We start from the raw sequence: 13,620 nt of genomic DNA, 5'->3' as shown, positions 1-13,620 counted from the left end.
GAACCTCAGTGCTTTTGCTCTCTCTGATTTTAAATTTGTCACTGTAGGCTAGTGACTTCATTTACCAATTTAAATTGGTACACTGGACCACCCTTATAATTCCCTAATATATGGTACCTAGGTACCAGGGAATTGGGGTTCCAGGAGATCCATATGGGCTGCAGCATTTCTTTTGCCACCCATAAGGGGCTCAGACAAACCCTTACACAGGACTGCCGTTGCAGCCTGCGTGAAATAGTGCACACACTATTTCACAGCCATTTTCACTGCACTTAAGTAACTTATAAGTCACCTATATGTCTAACCTTCACTTGCTGAAGGTTGGGTGAAAAGTTACTAAGTGTGAGGGCATCCTTGCACTAGCAAAGGTGCCCCCATATAGTTCAAGGACATTTCCCCGGACTTTGTGAGTGCAGGGCCGCGATTACACACCTGCACTACATATAGGTCAATACCTATATGTAGCTTCACAATGGTAACTCCGAATATGGCCATGTAACGTCTAAGATCATGGAATTGTCCCCCCAATCCAAATCTGGTATTGGGAAGCCAATCACATGCATCCTGGGGGCTCCACCATGGACCCCCAGTACTGCCAAACCAGCTCTAAGAGGATTGCACTGCAGCTACAGCTGCTGCCAGCTCACAGACAGGGTTATGCCCTCCTGGGCATCCCAGACCCAGGACGGCAGAACAAAGCGTTTCCTCTGAGAGCAGGGTGTTACACCCTCTCCCTTTGGAAATAGGTGTTACAGGCTGGGGAGGGGGTAGCCTCCCCCAGCCTCTGGGAATGCTTTGAAGGGCACAGATGGTGCCCTCCTTGCGTAAACCAGTCTACACCGGTTCAGGGACCCCTTCTCCCCTGCTCTGGCGGGAAACCGGACAAAGGAGAGGGGAGTGATCACTCACCTGTCTATCACCACCCCAGGGGTGGTGCCCAGACTTCCTCCAGTGTGTCCCAGACTTCAGCCATCTTGCTTTGCAAGGTGTGGGGGCACTCTGGAGGGCTCTGAGGGGCCAGTTGTAGGAGGCTGGACTGGCTTGTAGTGAGTACCAAGGGGTACTTGCACCTTGCACCAGGCCCAGTTATCCCTTATTAGTGTATAGGGTGTCTAGCAGCTTAGGCTGATAGATAATGGTAGCTTAGCAGAGCAGCTTAGGCTGAACTAGGAGACGTGTGAAGCTACTACAGTACCACCTAGTGTCATATGCACAATATCATAAGAAAACACAATACACAGTTATACTAAAAATAAAGGTACTTTATTTTTATGACAATATGCCAAAGTATCTTAGAGTGTACCCTCAGTGAGAGGATAGGAAGTATACACAAGATATATATACACAATAGCAAAAATATGCAGTATAGTCTTAGAAAACAGTGCAAACAATGTATAGTTACAATAGGATGCAATGGGGAAACATAGGGATAGGGGCAACACAAACCATATACTCCAAAAGTAGAATGCGAACCACGAATGGACCCCAAACCTATGTGACCTTGTAGAGGGTCGCTGGGACTATTAGAAAATAGTGAGAGTTAGAAAAATAACCCTCCCCAAGACCCTGAAAAGTGAGTGCAAAGTGCACTAAAGTTCCCCTAAGGACAAAGAAGTCGTGTTAGAGGAATAATGCAGGAAAGACACAAACCAGCAATGCAACAACTGTGGATTTCCAATCTAGGGTCCCTGTGGAACAAGGGGACCAAGTCCAAAAGTCACAAGCAAGTCGGAGATGGGCAGATGCCCAGGAAATGCCAGCTGCGGGTGCAAAGAAGCTTCTACTGGACAGAAGAAGCTGAGGTTTCTGCAGGAACGAAAAGGGCTAGAGACTTCCCCTTTGGTGGACGGATCCCTCTCGCAGTGGAGAGTCGTGCAGAAGTATTTTCCCGCCGAAAGACCGCCAACAAGCCTTGCTAGCTGCAAATTGTGCGTTTGGCGTTTTTGGACGCTGCTGGGGCCCAGGAGGGACCAGGAGATCGCAAATTGGACCTGAAGAGAGAGGGGACGTCGTGCAAGACAAAGAGCCCTCACTGAAGCAGGTAGCACCCAAAGAAGTGCCAGAAACAGGCACTACAAGGATGCATGAAACGGTGCTCGCCGAAGTTGCACAAAGGAGTCCCACGTCGCCAGAGACCAACTTAGAAAGTCGTGCAATGCAGGTTAGAGTGCCGTGGACCCAGGCTTGGCTGTGCACAAAGGATTTCCGCCGGAAGTGCACAGGGGCCGGAGTAGCTGCAAATCGCGGTTCCCAGCAATGCAGCCCAGCGAGGTGAGGCAAGGACTTACCTCCACCAAACTTGGGCTGAAGAGTCACTGGACTGTGGGGGTCACTTGGACAGAGTCGCTGGATTCGAGGGACCTCGCTCGTCGTGCTGAGAGGAGACCCAAGGGACCGGTAATGCAGCTTTTTGGTGCCTGCGGTTGTAGGGGGAAGATTCCGTCGACCCACGGGAGATTTCTTCGGAGCTTCTGGTTCAGAGAGGAGGCAGACTACCCCCACAGCATGCACAAGCAGGAAAACAGTCGAGAAGGCGGCAGGATCAGCGTTACAGAGTTGCAGTAGTCGTCTTTGCTACTATGTTGCAGGTTTGCAGGCTTCCAGCGCGGTCAGCAGTCGATTCCTTATCAGAAGGTGAAGAGAGAGATGCAGAGGAACTCGGATGAGCTCTTGCATTCGTTATCTAAAGTTTCCCCAGAGACAGAGACCCTAACTAGCCAGAAAAGAGGGTTTGGCTACCTAGGAGAGAGGATAGGCTACTAACACCTGAGGGAACCTATCAGCAGGAGTCTCTGACGTCACCTGGTGGCACTGGCCACTCAGAGCAGTCCAGTGTGCCAGCAGCACCTCTGTTTCCAAGATGGCAGAGGTCTGGAGCACACTGGAGGAGCTCTGGACACCTCCCAGGGGAGGTGCAGGTCAGGGGAGTGGTCACTCCCCTTTCCTTTGTCCAGTTTCACGCCAGAGCAGGGCTAAGGGGTCCCTGAACCGGTGTAGACTGGCTTATGCAGAATTGGGCACATCTGTGCCCAAGAAAGCATTTCCAGAGGCTGGGGGAGGCTACTCCTCCCCTGCCTTCACACCATTTTCCAAAGGGAGAGGGTGTCACACCCTCTCTCAGAGGAAGTTCTTTGTTCTGCCATCCTGGGCGAGGCCTGGCTGGACCCCAGGAGGGCAGATGCCTGTCTGAGGGGTTGGCAGCAGCTGCAGTGAAACCCCAGGAAGGGCAGTTTGGCAGTACCAGGGTCTGTGCTACAGACCACTGGGATCATGGGATTGTGCCAACTATGCCAGGATGGCATAGAGGGGGCAATTACATGATCATAGACATGTTACATGGCCATATTCGGAGTTACCATTGTGAAGCTACATATAGGTAGTGACCTATATGTAGTGCACGCGTGTAATGGTGTCCCCGCACTCACAAAGTTCAGGGAATTGGCTCTGAACAATGTGGGGGCACCTTGGCTAGTGCCAGGGTGCCCTCACACTATGTAACTTTGCACCTAACCTTTACCAGGTAAAGGTTAGACATATAGGTGACTTATAAGTTACTTAAGTGCAGTGTAAAATGGCTGTGAAATAACATGGACGTTATTTCACTCAGGCTGCAGTGGCAGGCCTGTGTAAGAATTGTCAGAGCTCCCTATGGGTGGCAAAAGAAATGCTGCAGCCCATAGGGATCTCCTGGAACCCCAATACCCTGGGTACCTCAGTACCATATACTAGGGAATTATAAGGGTGTTCCAGTAAGCCAATGTAAATTGGTAAAAATGGTCACTAGCCTGTTAGTGACAATTTGGAAAGAAATGAGAGAGCATAACCACTGAGGTTCTGATTAGCAGAGCCTCAGTGAGACAGTTAGTCACTACACAGGTAACACATTCAGGCACACTTATGAGCACTGGGGCCCTGGGTTACCAGGGTCCCAGTGACACATACAACTAAAACAACATATATACAGTGAAAAATGGGGGTAACATGCCAGGCAAGATGGTACTTTCCTACACCAGTGCCAGCAGGTTACGTCAGAAACCCCTCCTGATAGGTCCTTACCTTATAAGGTAGCCAATCCCCCTTTCAGGGCTATTTAGGGTCTCTCCTGTGGGTTGTCTTCAGATTCTGCTTACAAGTTTCCTTCAGGAATCCTCTGCAACAACTTCAGATACTTCTGACCTCGGATCAACCGCAGCCTGCTCCAACAAACGCTCTAACTGCAACAAAGGGCCAGATGTAGGAAATGTTTTGCATGGTGCAAACTGTGAATTTCGCTGTTTGCGCCATGCAAAACACGCATCGTGATGCTCATTCCCATTTTGCGAGTCGGTAACCTGGTTACCGACTCGCAAAATGGGAATGCGACTCACAAATAGGAAGGGATGTTCCCCTTCCTATTTGCGATTCGCATCGCGATGTAGAATTACTTTGTGACCGCGAACACGGGCGCAAAGCAATTTGCAGTTAGCACCCATATCAAATGGATGCTAACCCATTCGCAAAAGAGATGGGGTCCCCATGGGACCCCTTCCCCTTTGTGAATGGGCCTAAAAACATTTTTTTCAGGGCAGGCAGTGGTCCTATGTGTAGGAGGATGGCCTGGCTTGTAGTGGGTACCAGAGGTACTTACACCTTGTGCAAGGTCCAGTTATCCCTTATTAGAGTAAAAGAGGTGTTTCAAGCAGCTAAGGCTGATAGAAGGTAGCTATGGCAAAGCAGCTTAGGCTGAACTAGGAGACATGTAAAGCTCCTACTATACCACTGGTGTCATATGCACAATATCATAAGAAAACACAATACACAGATATACTAAAAATGAAGGTACTTTATTTTTATGACAATATGCCAAAAGTATCTCAGTGAGTACCCTCAATAGGAGGATGAGAAATATACACAAGATATATGTACACAAACCAAAATTATGCAAGTAATAGCAAAAGGAAGTAATGCAAGCAGTATAAAGTTACAATAGATTGCAATAGGAGCACATAGGTATAGGGGCAACACAAACCATATACTCCAAAAGTGGAATGCGAACCACGAATGGACCCCAAGCGTATGTGAGCTTGTAGAGGGTCGATGGGACAGAAAGGAAACAGTGAGGGTTAGAAAAATAGCCCACCCCAAGACCCTGTAAGGTAGGTGTAAGGTGAACCTACAACCTCCGGAGAGTACAGAAGTCGTGATAGGGGGATTCTGCAAGGAAAACCAACACCAGCAATGCAACAACAGTGGATTTCTGGACCTGAGTACCTGTAAGACAAGGGGACTAAGTCCAAGAGTCACAACAGTGTCGAGAGTGAGCAGGAGCCCAGGAAATGCCAGCTGAGGGTGCAAGGAAGCTGCCACCAGATGGAAGAAGCTTGGTGTTTTGCAAGAACGAAAAGGACTAGGAACTTCCCCTTTGGAGGATGGATGTCCCACGTTGTGAAGAAGCTTGCAGAGGTGTTCCCACGCAGAAAGACTGCAAACAAGCCTTGCTAGCTGCAAGGGTCACAGTTAGTGTTTTTGGATGCAGCTGTGGCCCAGGAGGGACCAGGATGTCGCCACTTGGATGAGGAGACAGAGGGGGGGGGCAGCAAGTCAGGGAGCCCTCACAGAGGCAGACAGCACCCGCAGAAGTACCGGAACAGGCACTTGGAAGAAGAGTGAACCAGAGTCCACGCGAAGTCACAAAAGGGAGTCCCACGACGCCGGAGGACAACTCAGAAGGTTGTGCAGTGCAGGTTAGAGTGTTGGGGACACAGGCTTGGCTGTGCACGAAGGAAATCCTGGAAGAGGGCACAGGAGCCGGAGCAGCTGCAAATCACAAGGTACCCAGCAATGCAGTCTAGCGTGGGGAGGCAAGGACTTACCTCCACCAAACTTGGACTGCAGAGTCACTGGACTTTGGGAGTCACTTGGACAGAGTTGCTGAGTTCCAGGGACCACGCTCTTCGTGCTGAGAGGGGACCCAGAGGACTGGTGATGCAGTCTTTTGTTGCCTGCGGTTGCAGGGGGAAGATTCCGTCGGCCCACGGGAGATTTCTTCAGAGCTCCTGGTGCAAGAAGGAGGAAGGCTACCCCCAGAGCATGCACCACCTGGAAACAGTCGAGAAAGCCGGCAGGCTGAAGCGATACAATGTTGCTAGTAGTCATCTGGCTACTTTGTTGCGGTTTTGCAGGCGTCCTGAGCAGTCAGCGGTCGATCCTTTGGCAGAAGGTGAAGAGGGAGATGCAGAGGAACTCTGGTGAGCTCTTGCATTCGTTATCTAAAGAATTCCCCAAAGCAGAGACCCTAAATAGCCAGAAAAGGAGGTTTGGCTACCTAGGAAGGAGGATTGGCTACTAACAGAGGTAAGAGCGTATCAGAAGGAGTCTCTGACATCACCTGCTGGCACTTGCCACTCAGAGCAGTCCAGTGTGCCAACAACACCTCTGAATCCAGGATGGCAGAGGTCTGGGGCACACTGGAGGAGCTCTGGGCACCTCCCCTGGGAGGTGCAGGTCAGGGGAGTGGTCACTCCCCTTTCCTTTGTCCAGTTTCGCCCCAGAGCAGGGCTGGGGGATCCCTGAACCGGTGTAGACTGGCTTATGCAGAGATGGGCACCATCTGTGCCCATCAAAGCATTTCCAGAGGCTGGGGGAGGCTACTCCTCCCCAGCCTTCACACCTATTTCCAAAGGGAGAGGGTGTTTCACCCTCTCTCAGAGGAAATCGTTTGTTCTGCCTTCCTGGGCCAGGGCTGCCTGGACCCCAGGAGGCCAGAAACCTGTCTGAGGGGTTGGCAGCAGCAGCAGCTGAAGTGGAAACCCCAGAAAGGCAGTTTGGCAGTACCCAGGTTCTGTGCTAGAGACCCGGGGGATCATGGAATTGTCTCGCCAATGCCAGAATGACATTGGGGTGGCAATTCCATGATCTTAGACATGTTACATGGCCATGTTCGGAGTTACCATTGTGACGCTATACATAGGTAGTGACCTATGTATAGTGCACGCGTGTAATGGTGTCCCCGCACTCACAAAGTCTGGGGAATTTGCCCTGAACAATGTGGGGGCACCTTGGCTAGTGCCAGGGTGCCCACACACTAAGTAACTTTGCACCCAACCTTCACCAGGTGAAGGTTAGACATATAGGTGACTTATAAGTTACTTAAGTGCAGTGTAAAATGGCTGTGAAATAACGTGGACGTTATTTCACTCAGGCTGCACTGCAGGCCTGTGTAAGAATAGTCAGATATCCCTATGGGTGGCAAAAGAAATGCTGCAGCCCATAGGGATCTCCTGGTTACCTCAGTACCATATACTGGGGAATTATATGAGTGTACCAGTATGTCAATGTGAATTAGTGAAATTGGTCACTAGCCTGTTAGTGACAATTTGGAAAGCAGAGAGAGCATAACCACTGACGTTCTGGTTAGCAGAGCCTCAGTGAGACAGTTAGTCATCACACGGGGAACACATACAGGGCACATACTTATGAGCACTGGGGCCCTGCCTGGCAGGGTCCCAGTGACACAGACTAAAACAACATATATACAGTGAAATATGGGGGTAACATGCCAGGCAAGATGGTACTTTCCTACACTATGGACCACTGCCTGCTCTGAAAAAAATGAAACAAAAAAGTTTCATTTTTTCGAGTGTATTGCAACTCGTTTTCCTTAGCAATACAAAAAAAAACTGTTTTACTAGAAAGCAGTCACAGACATGGTGGTCTGCTGTCTCCAGCAGGCCACCATCCCTGTGAGTGCTGCGAATCGCAAGGGGGTCGCAAATTGCGACCCACCTCTTTAATATTAATGAGGTGGGTGTTTGCAACCCCCTTGCGATTCGCAGATGGTGTCAGGGACACCATCCTGCATATGGGTTTGCGACTCGCAATTTGCGAGTCGCAAACCCAAACATACTTACATCTGGCCCAAAGTGTCTACAAGAGACACTTTTCTTCAGAAACCTCAGCTACAAGTCAGCAACTGCAACAGTTTCCACGGCTTGCACGCTCTGGGGACTCCCTGTCTTCATCCTGCACCTGAAGAACCAAATAAATCTCCTGTTCCCCTGCTCCAAGCAGCCATCTTCTGTAGGAGGCTGGCCTGGCTTGTAGTGGGTACCAAGGGGTACTTACACTCTGTACCAGGTCCAGTTATCCCTTATTAGTGTAGAAGAGGTGTTTCTAGCAGCTTAGGCTGATAGAAGGTAGCTATAGCAGAGCAGCTTAGGCTGAACTAGGAGACATGCAAAGCTCCTACTATACCACTGGAGTCATATGCACAATATCATAAGAAAACACAATACACAGATATACTAAAAATAAAGGTACTTTATTTTTATGACAATATGCCAAAAGTATCTCAGTGAGTACCCTCAGTATGAGGATGCCAAATATACACAAGATATATCTACGCAATACCAAAAATATGCAGTAATAACAAAAGGAAGTAATGCAAGCAATGTAGAATTACAGTAGATTGCAATAGGAGCACATAGGTATAGGGGCAACACAAACCATATACTCCAAAAGTGGAATGCGCACCACGAATGGACCCCAAACCTATGTGAGCTTGTAGAGGGTCGCTGGGACTGTAAGAAAACAGTGAGGGTTAGAAAAACAGCCCACCCCAAGACCCTGAAAAGTAGGAGTAAAGTGCACCTATATTCCACAGAGAGCACAGAAGTCGTGATAGGGTATTTCTGCAAGGAAGACCAACACCAGCAATGCAACCAAAGTGGGTTTCCGGATGAGAGTACCTGTGGAACAAGGAGACCAAGTCCAAGAGTCGCGACAAAGTCGAGATTGGGCAGATGCTCAGGAAATGCCATCTGAGGGTGCAAGGAAGCTGTCACTGGATGGTAGAAGCTGTGGATTCTGCAAGAACGAAGAGGGCTAGAAATTTCCCCTTTGGAGGATGAATGTCCCACGTCGTGAAGAAGCTTGCAGAGGTGTTCCCACGCAGAAAGACCACAAACAAGCCTTGCTAGCTGCAAGGGTCGCGGTTAGGGTTTTTGGATGCTGCTATGGCCCAAGAGGGACCAGGATGTCGCCACTTGGATGACGAGACAGAGGGGGCTCCCAGTAAGTCAGGGAGCCCTCACAGAAGCAGGCAGAACCCGCAGAAGTACCGGAACAGGCACTTGGAAGAGGAGTGAACCGGAGCTCACCCGAAGACACAAAAGGGAGTCCCACGACGCCGGAGGACAACTCAGGAGGTTGTGCACTGCAGGTTAGAGTGTCGGGGACCCAGGCTTGGCTGTGCACGAAGGAAATCCTGGAAGAGTGCAAGGAGCCGGAGCAGCTGCAAATCACGTGGTACTCAGCAATGCAGTTTAGCGTGGGGAGGCAAGGACTTACCTCCACCAAACTTGGACTGAAGAGTCACTGGTCTGTGGGAGTCACTTGGACAGAGTTGCTGAGTTCCAGGGACCACGCTCGTCGTCCTGAGAGGGGACCCAGAGGACCGGTGATGCAGTCTTTTGTTGCCTGCAGTTGCAAGGGGAAGATTCCGTCGACCCACGGGAGATTCCTTCAGAGCTCCTAGTGCAGAGAGGAGGCAGGTTACCCCCAGAGCATGCACCACCAGGAAAACAGTCGAGAAGGTGGCAGGATCAGCGATACAAGGTTGCAGTAGTCGTCTTTGCTACTTTGCTGCGGTTTTGCAGGCGTCCTGAGCAGTCAGCGGTCGATCCTTTGGCAGAAGGTGAAGAGAGAGATGCAGAAGAACTCTGATGAGCGCTCTCATTCGTTATCTAAAGAATTCCCCAAAGCAGAGACCCTAAACAGACAGAAAAGGAGGTTTGGCTACCTACGAAGGAGGATAGGCTAGCAACACAGGTAAGAGCCTATCAGGAGGAGTCTCTGACGTCACCTGCTGGCCCTGGCCACTCAGAGCAGTCCAGTGTGCCAGCAGCCCCTCTGTTTCCAAGATGACAGAGGTCTGGAGCACACTGGAGGAGCTCTGGGCACCTCACTGGGGAGGTGCAGGTCAGGGGAGTGGTCACTCCCCTTTCCTTTGTCCAGTTTCGTGCCAGAGCAGGGCTGGGGGATCCCTGAACCGGTGTAGACTGGCTTATGCAGAGATGGGCACCATCTGTGCCCATCGAAGCATTTCCAGAGGCTGGGGGAGGTTACTTCTCCCCAGCCCTGACACCTTTTTTCAAAGGGAGAGGGTGTAACATCCTCTCTCTGAGGAAGTCCTTTGTTCTGCCTTCCTGGGCCAAGCCTGGCTGGACCCCAGGAGGGCAGAAACCTGTCTGAGGAGTTGGCAGCAGCAGCAGCTGCAGTGAAACCCCGGAAAAGGTAGTTTGGCAGTACCCGGGTCTGTGCTAGAGACTCAGGGGATCATGGAATTGTCTCCCCAATGCCAGGATGGCATTGGGGTGACAATTCCATGATCTTAGACATGTTACATGGCCATGTTCGGAGTTACCATTGTGACGCTGTACATAGTACACTGGACCTATGTCCAGTGCACGCCTGTAATGGTGTCCCCGCACTCACAAAGTCCGGGGAATTTGCCCTGAACAATGTGGGGGCACCTTGGCTAGTGACAGGGTGCCCACTCACTAAGTAACTTAGCACCCAACCTTTACCAGGTAAAGGTTAGACATATAGGTGACTTATAAGTTACTTAAGTGCAGTGGTAAATGGCTGTGAAATAACGTGGGCGTTAATTCACTCAGGCTGCAGTGGCAGGCCTGTGTAAGAATTGTCAGAGCTCCGTATGGGTGGCAAAAGAAATGCTGCAGCCCATAGGGATCTCCTGGAACCCCAATACCCTGGGTACCTCAGTACCATATACTAGGGAATTATAAGGGTGTTCCAGTATGCAAATGTGAATTGGTGAAATTGGTCACTAGCCTGTTAGTGACAATTTGGAAAGCAGAGAGAGCATAACCACTGAGGTTCTGGTTAGCAGAGCCTCAGTGAGACAGTTAGTCATCACACAGGGAACACATACAGGGCACACTTATGAGCACTGGGGCCCTGGCTGGCAGGGTCCCTGTGACACATACACTAAAACAACATATATACAGTGAAATATGGGGGTAACATGCCAGGCAAGATGGTACTTTCCTACACAACCCCCCCACGCCCCCCACAAACGAGGGACAATAAGGCTAACCTTGCCCAAATGAGTCTTCATTGTCTAAGTGGAAATATCTGGAGAGTCTATCTGCATTGGAGTGGGTACTCCCAGGTCTATGTTCCACTGTATAGTCCATCCCCTGTAGAGATATGGACCACCTCAACAATTTAGGGTTTTCACCTTTCATTTGTTTTAGCCAAAGTAGAGGTTTGTGGTCTGTCTGAACAAGGAAGTGAGTGCCAAACAGGTATGGCCTCAACTTCTTCAGTGCCCAGACCACAGAAAAGGCCTTCCTCTCTATGGCAGACCAACGCTTTTCTCTAGGGGTCAACCTCCTGCTGATAAAAGCAACAGGTTGATCCTGGCCCTCAGAATTGAGTTGTGATAAGACCGCCCCTACCCCTAATTCAGATGCATCAGTTTAAACAATTAATTTCTTGGAGTAACATGGGCTTTTTAGGACAGGTGCAGTGCACATGGCCTGTTTCAGCTCCTCAAAAGCTTTCTGACAGCTAGCTGTGCACAATACCTTTTTAGGCATTTTCTTAGAAGTGAGGTCATTAAGAAGGGCTGCTATGGAGCCATAGTTTTTTATGAACCTCCTATAATACCCAGTGAGGCCTAGGAAGATTCTCACCTGGGTTTGAGTTGTAGGGGGAACCCAATCTATGATAGTTTGGATTTTCCCCTGAAGTGGTGCAATCTGTTCTCCACCTACAAGGTGTCCCAGATAAACCACTTTCCCCTGCCCTATCTGGCACTTTGAAGCCTTGATAGTGAGGCCTTCCTTTTGCAGGGCCTCCAAAACTTTCCATAGGTGGACCAGGTGTAGGAAAGTACCATCTTGCCTGGCATGTTACCCCCATTTTTCACTGTATATATGTTGTTTTAGTTGTATGTGTCACTGGGACCCTGGTAACCCAGGGCCCCAGTGCTCATAAGTGTGCCTGAATGTGTTACCTGTGTAGTGACTAACTGTCTCACTGAGGCTCTGCTAATCAGAACCTCAGTGGTTATGCTCTCTCATTTCTTTCTAAATTGTCACTGACAGGCTAGTGACCATTTTTACCAATTTACATTGGCTTACTGGAACACCCTTATAATTCCCTAGTATATGGTACTGAGGTACCCAGGGTATTGGGGTTCCAGGAGATCCCTATGGGCTGCAGCATTTCTTTTGCCACCCATAGGGAGCTCTGACAATTCTTACACAGGCCTGCCACTGCAGCCTGAGTGAAATAACGTCCACGTTATTTCACAGCCATTTTACACTGCACTTAAGTAACTTATAAGTCACCTATATGTCTAACCTTTACCTGGTAAAGGTTAGGTGCAAAGTTACTTAGTGTGAGGGCACCCTGGCACTAGCCAAGGTGCCCCCACATTGTTCAGAGCCAATTCACTGAACTTTGTGAGTGCGGGGACACCATTACACGCGTGCACTACATATAGGTCACTACCTATATGTAGCTTCACCATGGTAACTCCGAATATGGCCATGTAACATGTCTATGATCATGGAATTGCCCCCTCTATGCCATCCTGGCATTGTTGGTACAATTCCATGATCCCAGTGGTCTGTAGCACAGACCCTGGTACTGCCAGACTGCCCTTCCTGGGGTTTCACTGCAGCTGCTGCTGCTGCCAACCCCTCAGACAGGCAGCTGCCCTCCTGGGGTCCAGCCAGGCCTGGCCCAGGATGGCAGAACAAAGAACTTCCTCTGAGAGAGGGTGTGACACCCTCTCCCTTTGGAAAATGGTGTGAAGGCAGGGGAGGAGTAGCCTCCCCCAGCCTCTGGAAATGCTTTGTTGGGCACAGATATGCCCAATTCTGCATAAGCCAGTCTACACCGGTTCAGGGACCCCTTAGCCCCTGCTCTGGCGCGAAACTGGACAAAGGAAAGGGGAGTGACCACTCCCCTGACCTGCACCTCCCCTGGGAGGTGTCCAGAGCTCCTCCAGTGTGCTCCAGACCTCTGCCATCTTGGAAACAGAGGTGCTGCTGGCACACTGGACTGCTCTGAGTGGCCAGTGCCACCAGGTGACGTCAGAGACTCCTTGTGATAGGCTCCTTCAGGTGTTAGTAGCCTTTCCTCTCTCCTAGGTAGCCAAACCCTCTTTTCTGGCTATTTAGGGTCTCTGTCTCTGGGGAAACTTTAGATAACGAATGCATGAGCTCAGCCGAGTTCCTCTGCATCTCTCTCTTCACCTTCTGATAAGGAATCGACCGCTGACCGCGCTGGAAGCCTGCAAACCTGCAACATAGTAGCAAAGACGACTACTGCAACTCTGTAACGCTGATCCTGCCGCCTTCTCGACTGTTTTCCTGCTTGTGCATGCTGTGGGGGTAGTCTGCCTCCTCTCTGCACCAGAAGCTCCGAAGAAATCTCCCGTGGGTCGACGGAATCTTCCCCCTGCAACCGCAGGCACCAAAAAGCTGCATTACCGGTCCCTTGGGTCTCCTCTCAGCCCGACCCACCAGGAACAGGATGGCGGTAGGGGGTGACAGAATCCCCATGGCGGCGGAGCGTGCTTCGATTCTGCAGGGCAGCGGGAAA

This window comes from Pleurodeles waltl, chromosome 7, assembly GCF_031143425.1.
Source record: "Pleurodeles waltl isolate 20211129_DDA chromosome 7, aPleWal1.hap1.20221129, whole genome shotgun sequence".
Taxonomy (NCBI): domain Eukaryota; kingdom Metazoa; phylum Chordata; class Amphibia; order Caudata; family Salamandridae; genus Pleurodeles; species Pleurodeles waltl.
Note: the sequence above shows the minus strand (reverse complement) of the source record.